This window comes from Myotis brandtii, unplaced genomic scaffold, assembly GCF_000412655.1.
Source record: "Myotis brandtii unplaced genomic scaffold, ASM41265v1 scaffold69, whole genome shotgun sequence".
Lineage (NCBI taxonomy): Eukaryota > Metazoa > Chordata > Mammalia > Chiroptera > Vespertilionidae > Myotis > Myotis brandtii.
In genome coordinates this window covers 1704738-1714000 of record NW_005370700.1, presented here as the reverse complement: position 1 = coordinate 1714000, position 9263 = coordinate 1704738, and the positions used below count along the sequence as shown (strand labels likewise).

The window sequence follows — 9263 nt, the reverse complement described above, 5'->3', positions numbered from 1 at the left end:
GAAGAGCCGTGAGCGGGGGGCAAAGGGACCCAGCAGGACACCGGTCGCTCTGTGGGGTTGGCAGCAATGTGAGCTGGACGCCCGCCCTGGAGGAGCCTGGACCACCGAACGTCCTCGGAGAGTCGCCGGCCGTGCCAGGTAAAGCGGAGAGCTCGGGTCAGGCCCCTGCGTCTGTCCCCAGGCTCAGGGCGCTGGAACCCAGTCTCTCGGGGGAAGTCGATCCCAGGCTCTGCGCGGGGTCCTGCTCCCTGACGCGCTCTCCCGGAAAATACTCGCCTCCGCAGCCAGTCTGCGGGCAGGTGGGAATCGGACTTCCTCGGACTTTGGGAGGAAGGGGACGTGAAGGGATGTCTGGACTGAGGAACTGCTCTCTGGGAGAAGGAAGCTGGGGCGCAGCGGGGTAAAGGAGGATGCGCGCACTGGCAGCCGGAGCTGGGCACGCGGGGGTAGGGAGACTCGCTGGGGCGCTAGGCTGTGCTTCGCTCTCGCTTGCCCCAAGGGCGGCGCCTCCCTCCAGCTGCCCATGGAAGAGGGCCAGCTGCGTCCCTCGCTTAGGGATGCGCGCCCGGGAAGGGGGACTAGAGATCCAGGCTCGGGGAGGCGCCGGGCGCCTGTGAGTCCGGTTGCAGTCGTGCTTAGAGCAGCACCCCCACCGGAGCTCAGCCTAGAGAGAAGAATGTGGTGATGACTTGTGTCCCGACCACCTGCCGGACATCGCTAACTCCCCGGATTTCCTGTCCCCGGGCCTTGACACTCCCAGGGAAAGCTCTGAATTGCTGGATTGCGTGCGGGTTGTTTGGGCTTTGCACGTTGTAGTTGCTCTGGGTAGGGCGGAAGTACTGAGGTGAGGGGGCAGTGAGAGGTGAAAGTTGCAGATTTGTAAAGGAAATGCTACAGCGGAAACCCAACTGGCCCTTAGCAACAGGAGAGACTGTGGGCTGGACTTAGGCTGAAGCCGGACCTCTGCCTGGCTATCCACCTCAGGGCGGGCTGGGGGCTGAAACCTGGAGGGCAGCCCCGAGGCAGCGCCAGAGCCTTTCTTCTCCTGCGGAGACCAGGCAGGGAGTAAGAGCACTGGAAGCAGATCAAGGGGGATTGCTTGGTCGCCTGAAAGATTCACAGCTTGCTGTTTCATTATTGTTGCCATTATTATCACCAGTATTAACGCTATTGATGTTGTTATTGGCACGAATGCCAGGAAGGATTTTGTCTTCTGTTATAGTTCGCCTGGAAACTGAGGCTACCCCTCCCCAAATAAAATGTCCCCTGACACCCTCTGGTTCCTGATGGATCTTCCCCACCAAAGAAAATTACCCCACAGAGATGTGGCAGTGTCAGGGATCCAGCTAAGGAACTGGATCTACCTAAGAACAGTGAAAACAGGAAAAAGTCACAACTGTGTAATGTGCTTGCACCAAGGCCACAAATGAATATTAATGTCTATCTGATTACCTTTCTCTGCATCATCTGGCAGTGGAACCCTGAAGGCACTGCCAGTCTGGAACCCCAAGCTTGACCCAGCTTTTTTTCTTGTGTATTATACTGTCTGGAAATTAATTTTTCTCTTAGTGTGACCCTCACAGTCTCACTGGGCATGTTACTTGGCAGGGGCAGGCTTCAGTTCCCAACACTGGAGGCAGCCACAAGGGCACCTGCGGCTGCCTCCTCTTGGCCTGGCCCCTGGTTAGAGCTCCTCCATGGAACAGGCTTGGCCGGCTGATGACTCAGAAAATAGGGCAGGAGTGTGGGAGAATGGTGTCCGAGTTAAACCAGTATGGGAGATGAGGTCAAACCTCCTTGCTGGCCACATCCCTTCCTGTCAGAGAGACAAATGAAGAGCAAGCAGAAAGTAGTATGAATTGGAACCAAGATCTCAGAGTCTGGGTAGGCTGTTGCCACTGACTTTGGTATAACCTTTCCTTCCCAGTGCGGATTTTCCCTGTTTGCTAGTGCACCCATAGCCATGCCTTCCTAATAGGATAGTTGTCTTTTTGTATCCCCAAAATGCTTTGAGCATCCTGGGAAAGGACAGTCCATAAAATATGCATTTTTAAAGTTTTGTGAAAAGTTTGCTACACTGCAGGTTAAGGAGATCGATACATTTTTAGCATGTGTGCCATGTGGCAGTGTGAAATTAAAACGGAGAAGTACACACATAAAAATGACTTAGCATTCTTGACATGCTTGTGCATACTTGTAGAAAAAAATTATCTTTCATTTGGGGCGAGTTGCCCAGGAATTTAATCAGTGTTTATACTACTGAACCGCCCCCTTCTACCTTTCTCCCCTGTAAAATTTTATGACCCACTTCTCACAGGATCAGCAGTGCGAATGTGGTAAGTGCTGGGGAGCTGAGAGCCGGCATCGGTTGTTAGGGGAACCGTCACAGAGGGTTTGGAGACCAGTATGGGAACAAAGATGCCATCATCCCTGCAAAACAGGAAAATGTTCTTCTGGGAAAGACGGTTGAGCAATGAGACCCAGCATTGGCCACCATCTGCTCTCAGGTCCAGGGAGGGGACTCCATCAGATGGTTCAAAAAGGGCCAACCCAGGTGTTTTTCCCTCTTCCCTTTGGTAAAGGCATTGCCTGCATCTTATCTTTGGGTTGGTGTTAACTTCTCCGGCCCTGCCTGTACACTGCAATAGCTCGCCCTTGCCATTTCAAAGAGATTCAGAGGTACTCTTTCAGCCCCTTATGTATTTGTAAATATTCCTCAACCTCTGAAGCTTCCCAAAGACATGCAGCTATTGGCAAATTTAAGTAAATAGTTGGAAGTAATCAAGAGAGCCACTGAAAAGTGAATACGTTTTCCCCTGGTGGAGAAGTCATTGAATGCCATTTGAGCTAGAAAATTAGCAGTTTAGAAAAGCAGGAGGGATTTCCTTGACTTCCCTCTCCCCATAAACCAGTAGTTGTATTTTTCTTTCCTTCATAGTAGTGAGCACTGTTTGGTTAAGCATTTTTTCCAGTTTTAGACTTAGAATGGGGGTTTGCCTGGTGGTGTTCTATGGACAGAGGAAAAATGTAAAGAGATACGGAAGGAAGAGCTGCAGTGGCTAGAACATAAATCAGCCAGAATATATGGGGGGTGATGAGAATAGGTCTTTTCACCCTAAAAAAAAAATGTCTACTTTGGAAGAAAAAGCAGTCTGATTATTGGCATCCAAAGCTGAAACCAAGGCAGCTGATGCTGAGAGGAGCCAAAGGGCAGTTCTTCTTAGTTTAGAAACAGCAAGACAGCCTCTGCCAAAGATTGCTGTAAACACGGAATAAAGATTTCATTGTGGGCTGGTGTGACTGGAATAATTAGACAGTTAATTGTTCATTCTGATCTGGTGGTGTTGCAATCAGGAGTGCAGAGCAGCGAAAATAAGAGCAAGGGCAAAGCAGGAAAGTAACACATCACCTCTCTCTTCACTTGCTTCACTTTGATGGTACTTTGGAAAATCCTGTTAGTTTAAAATAAAAAACAAAAACTTATCTCTGTTCCCAGAACACTGTAGAGCTAGACCAGGGGTGGGCAAACTTTTTGACTCGAGGGCCACAATGGGTTCTTAAACTGGACCGGAGGGCCGGAACAAAAGCATGGATGGAGTGTTTGTGTGAACTAATATAAATTCAAAGTAAACATCATTACATAAAAGGATACGGTCTTTTTTTTTTTTTAGTTTTATTCATTTCATACCGGCCAGATCCGGCCCGCGGGCCGTAGTTTGCCCACGGCTGAGCTAGACCCATTGCTGCCACCCCTGCCCGCCCCCCCAGGTTCTACTCTGAATATGGAAAAAATTTCTCATTTTTTAAAACAGCATGGGAAACTATAGTAAGAATGAATGGCATAGGTAGTTCTGGTATTAATTAATAGATTCCAGTTAGGTGCAAGCCTTAGTGTTGGCTCAATAAAAATATATGCAAATAGCACTATATTTTTGCACTTTTCCAACACTTTTTTCACAGGCATGCAGGGGTAAATAAGTAAATACTCCATTTTTTACATTTAATTATTTTATAATGTGAAACAAATTGCCTAGTGATTAATTTTGCACATTTAATTGAAGAAATAACCTCCTCTGTATTTTCATGCTAATTAGGAGATAAAAGAAAATGTATTTTAAGTGATAAAGGTAATTTTAAGCAGCTGAGCATCTACAGTTATTGTACACAGTAGACTATAACTTACTGTTATTTACTAAAAGATGTCACTGTCATAAATTCCTTCTGAAATGACTTGTGCAAATGAAGAAACAGGTAAGAGACTACAGAGCGCTTTAAGTACATAACATCTCAGGAGGGGACAAAATCATGAATTTAGGACGTTCAAATCCTCCCTGAATCCCAATATTGACATGGAGTATGGGGCAAAGTTTTCATTCTTTGAATTAAAAAAGGAACACCTTTTACTGTCAAAGTTAAGTATAACTGTACTGGGAATAAAAGTACTATGTTATTTTTTAAAGGCATAATAAATTACACAAAGTCTCAAAAGAGAAATACTTAGTTTCTCCAGGATATTCATTTTGTCTCAATGTATTTAATAAGTACAAAACTATCTTTACTAACCTTTAGTTTATTTTATTCATCATAAATCAAAGGGGCTGGCAAAGGCAAAATACTTACTCAAGTGCTAAAAAGCATAAGTGGTACAAAATTATAGAACTATCAAGCTTTCAGAAGGCAAAATTCTATCTTACAAATAGTCTACAACAATTAAAAATAGAAAATCATGTTGCCATATTAAGTTATGACAACAACACGTTTTCAAGAGAAATTTAGCCTTTTCTCATTTAATTGCTATTTATGGTTTGCTAGACTTTGAGAATAACCTGCCAATCTCCTGCTAACCAAGACTGTCTAGTTAAGAACATTCCTAATTACATATGGATTAACTTAATTTTAGAACCCTCAGAGTATTCAACTCAAAGCATTACTCAAGTGCAATGCGAAATAGAAATGATCCAATTCCCCTCAAGGTATATGCAATATTTTTTAAGCTTAAGGAATCATAAAAGAGAGCACATTTGGTATGGAAATACATCAGTGAATAACTACAATAAAGGAGAAAGGAAAGCTATAAACTGTGGATCTTTTTAAAGAAAATGCTAAGTTAGAATGGTACCACTCATTTTTTTCTCCCAAAGCAGTAAGAGCTGGTCATGTAAAATACCATGAAAAGTACAAATATCAAAGACATGACCAGCACTGCCTGAAATGGGGATATTGTTGCTATATATAAGAATGTTTCACAAACTAATAAAAAAATTTAGACTTTATTCTCATTAATATCATGACCATGTTGAGTAAACATAATTAATAAAATAATAATTTCATATCATGGCAATGGCCATATCTGGTTGTCAAAGAAGTTTATTTGACATATGGCAACTGGTCAAGCCCAACCACAATCTGAAACACTGTATTCAACATCTGCCAGGAAAACAGAAACCTGACCCTAATATGAAATTACCTATGCCCAGTACACTTACACCTATCTACCTCTGCTCCTGATTTATAACTAAAATAAGCTATGTGAACCTTTCACCAAAAATAAAAAAAACACAGGCTTAAGGCTTTCTTCCAAGCAAGCAAAGTGGATTAAAGTCAACCTGTGTGTTTTACAATTTGCATTTAACTGACCTATACTGTGAGTTTTCCTAAAGCCCTCGAGTGTTTTCTTCCCCAGTCACTGTCATCTCTCCAGGATAAGATCAGGAGATTCTATTTCCTTTGATATATTTAAACTTGCAAACACATTACATGAACAATGTCCTTGCCAGATATCCGTTCTCCACCCAATCCACATCCACCCACTAAAGCAGGGGTCCTCAAACTACAGCCCGTGGGCCACATGGTGCATAGGAATTTGTTCATAGTTTTTTTTTAAACTATAGTCCAGCCCTCCAACGGTCTGAGGGACAGTGAACTGGCCCCCTGTTTAAAAAGTTTGAGGACCCCTGCACTAAAGCATGTCTCTGCTTTCAAACATTTCATCCATTGCTCTTTATTTTTTGGTGGTGAATATTCTCATTTAAGGAGAAAAAAATAGATTCTCTGAGAAAACCCTAAAGGGAAGGAAGTATACATTAATAAATGTCAATGAGATATTAAAACAGGTCAAAGCCATGATGAATTTTTCCTGTCTTTTTGAATATTTTCTCTAAATTTCCAGTAGCCAAAGTTGACAAATGTTGACAAAATGCAACAGCCTTTCTTTCATACTCCCCACACTGCTGACCCTCTTAGAACATCCACAAAAGTGCTGACTTATAGCACTTTTTTGAAACAGAAATATAATGTCTAATTCTTGGATTTGTGAAAGCAAAACAAAATATCATGCATGAAATATATTGTGTAACTACTAACATTTGTATCACTTATGTAAATATCTAGAATATATATGTGGGTACATAAATGTAAAATAAAGAACTATGTAACATAAAAATAAATAAATAAATAAAAAATAAAAAAAACTGGGGCTCATAAGGAACTAAAATGCCTCTAGATAAATCATCAGCCTGACTTTTTTCTTTCTTTTAGGTCTGACCTTATTTGAATGAACAAGGTAGTCTTAGTGTTTTCCTAGTGAACAGTACATAGTGTAATTTATTGGCATAGCTGGGGGCTAGCAGTTAAGAGAAAACCAGGATAGAATTAGCATGAAGATTCAGTTACCCCTTGTACCCAGAGAGAGTGGTTTACTAGGATTCAAGTTGAGTTGTGGTCAAATAGCATGGCAGAATGGGCAGTACAGGACTCTTGTTCTCTGGCTGATAATTTTGGATGGAACCAAACTTTGGTTTCCACTTTCCAGCAATAAATTAAAGTATGGTTTATTAAATAGTAGCTTATGCAAATTGATGGATATACATTTTAAGTGTGTACCTGAGTTTAAATACTTAAATGCACTTATAAAATTCTGTAGCTAAAGTTATTGTATATGATGTTTTATTGAAAGAATAATGTACATTTTATATCATACTAGAGGCCCGGTGCATGAAATTCATACACTGGCTGGGGAGTCCCTTAGCCTGGCCTGTGCCCTCTTGCAGTCCAGGATCCCTCAGGGGATGTCCGCCTACCTGCTCGCTGCTACTTACGCTTGGCTTGCTGCTCTTTAATGCTGCCATGGAGTGGGAGAGGCTCCCGCCACCGCTGCTGCGCTCACCAGCTGTGAGCTCAGCTTCTGGCTGAGCAGTGCTCCCCCTGTGGGAGCACACTGACCACCAGGGGACAGCTCCTGCGTTAAGCGTCTGCCCCCTGGTGGCCAGTGCGCACCATCACGACCAGTCGTTCTGCTGGTCGTTCCGCAGTTTGGTCAATTTGCATATTAGGCTTTTATTATATAGGATGCATTTTACTTTGTTTCACTTTATAAAGTCAATATCATAGAATCCTTACCAAGTCCTAATTTGGGTTAATTTGTAGATATTATGAATAATAAAGGACTTATAATTTGTTTTGAAACCAACCTTTTAAACCAACCAAAGTAATTTCATTCAGCAATTTAATTAGAAATTGGCTAAAGACATTTCATTTAGCAGTAATTTCTAAAAGCAACCAAATACATGTTTTTAAAATTTGAAAGATTATTAGGACTCTAATAAGAGTATCAAAACAGATGCTCAAATCTTTGCATTTAAGATCTTTTTTGACTAGACATGGAGAGTGGGCAGTATCACCTACCTACCATCTTTTAAGGTCAGGGGGGGAAACCAAGTAGATATTACAGTCATCTCTGTGCCCACCTATAACACAAGCCCACGGACTTCCCTTACCTCTTCACTTTCTGGAAACAATACAAGCCCCAATAGCACTTTTTCAAATCTCTTGATTCCCTGCACCCAGGGCTCATCTGGAGTATGAATTTGAAACAGTACCATCATCACATCACTGAAAGAAGCCACACTTGGGAGCATGTGTCTTGTAAGCTTTTTTTATATTAAATAAGAATCTAAATCTGTGCGCATACTTTGCACAAATTGGCAAGAACTCCCAATGATGCTCATCTATGTATATAAAAACCTAATATGCAAATTGTCCCCACGGGAGTTCAACTGGGAGACTGATCGCTCTCTATGACGTGCGCTGACCACCAGGGGGTGGCGTGGAATGAAGGAAGACCCTGGCCAGCAGCTGGAAGGCAGGCCCCAGCCAGGCCAAGGGACCCTTTCATGCACTGGGCCTCTAGTCTTATAAATAACTATCATGTATCACTTAGTATGCTTGCATTATTATCACTATAAATTATATTGAAATAAAATAGTATCTAGCAATCAAAGGACATCTTCATTAATGTTACTAGAGGCCCAGTGCACAAAAATTTGTGCACTCGGGGGGCAGGGGGAGGGGGGTCCCCCAGCCCGGCCTGTGCCCTCTCGCAGTCTGGGACCCCTTGGCAGATAACGACCTGCTGGCTTAGGCCTGCTCCCGGGTGGCAGAGGGCAGGCCCAATCCCTAAGTGCAGCCCCTGGTCAGGCTCAGAGCAGGGCCGATTGGGGAGTTGGGGCGCCGCCCCGTCATGCACAGAGCAGGGCGGATCGGGAGGTTGCAATGCCACCCTCAGTCACGCTCAGGGTAGGGCCGATTGGGGGGTTGGGGCACCGCCCCCTGTCACACTCAAGGCAGGGTCGATGGGGAGGTTGCGGCGCCACCCCCTGTCACGCACAGAGCAGGGCCAATCAGGGTGTTGGGGTGCTGCCCCTGTCACTCACAGAGCACGGCCCATCAGGGGGTTGGGGCGCTGCCCCCTGTCACTCACAGAGCAGGGCCAATCAGGGGGTTGGGCACTGCCCCCTGTCATGCACAGAGCAGGGCCCATCAGGGGGGTTGGGGCACCACCACTGTCACACTCGGGGCAGGGCCGATGGAGAGGTTATGGCTCTACCCTGTCACACACAGAGCAAGGCCCGTGGAGGGGGGTTGGAGCGCCACCCTCTATCACCCACAGAGCAGGGCCGATCAGGGGGTTGGGGCGCCACCACTGTCACACACAGAGCAGGGCCGATCAGGGGGTTGGGGCGCCACCACTGTCACACTCGGGGCAGGGCCGATGGAGAGGTTATGGCTCTACCATGTCACACACAGAGCAGGGCCGATCAGGGGGTTGGGGCGCCACCACTGTCACACTCGGGGCAGGGCCGATGGAGAGGTTATGGCTCTACCATGTCACACACAGAGCAGGGCCGATCAGGGGGTTGGGGAGCTCCCCCCTATCAGGCACAGAGCAGGGCTGATCAGGGGGTTGGGGCGCCTCCCCCTGTCAC

General features: G+C 45.1%; 1 protein-coding gene across 2 annotated transcripts in view; it reads left to right on the top strand.

Moving 5' to 3' along the window:
* Positions 1-9: 9 nt before the first annotated feature.
* CDH20 (cadherin 20, type 2) overlaps positions 10-9263 on the top strand; it is a 201178-nt gene continuing 191924 nt past the window's right edge. For both annotated transcript variants that reach the window (XM_014529652.1, XM_005881798.2), the window contains exon 1: positions 10-138. The gene's annotated coding sequence lies outside the window, so the exon portion shown is untranslated. The remainder of the gene's footprint in view (positions 139-9263) is intronic.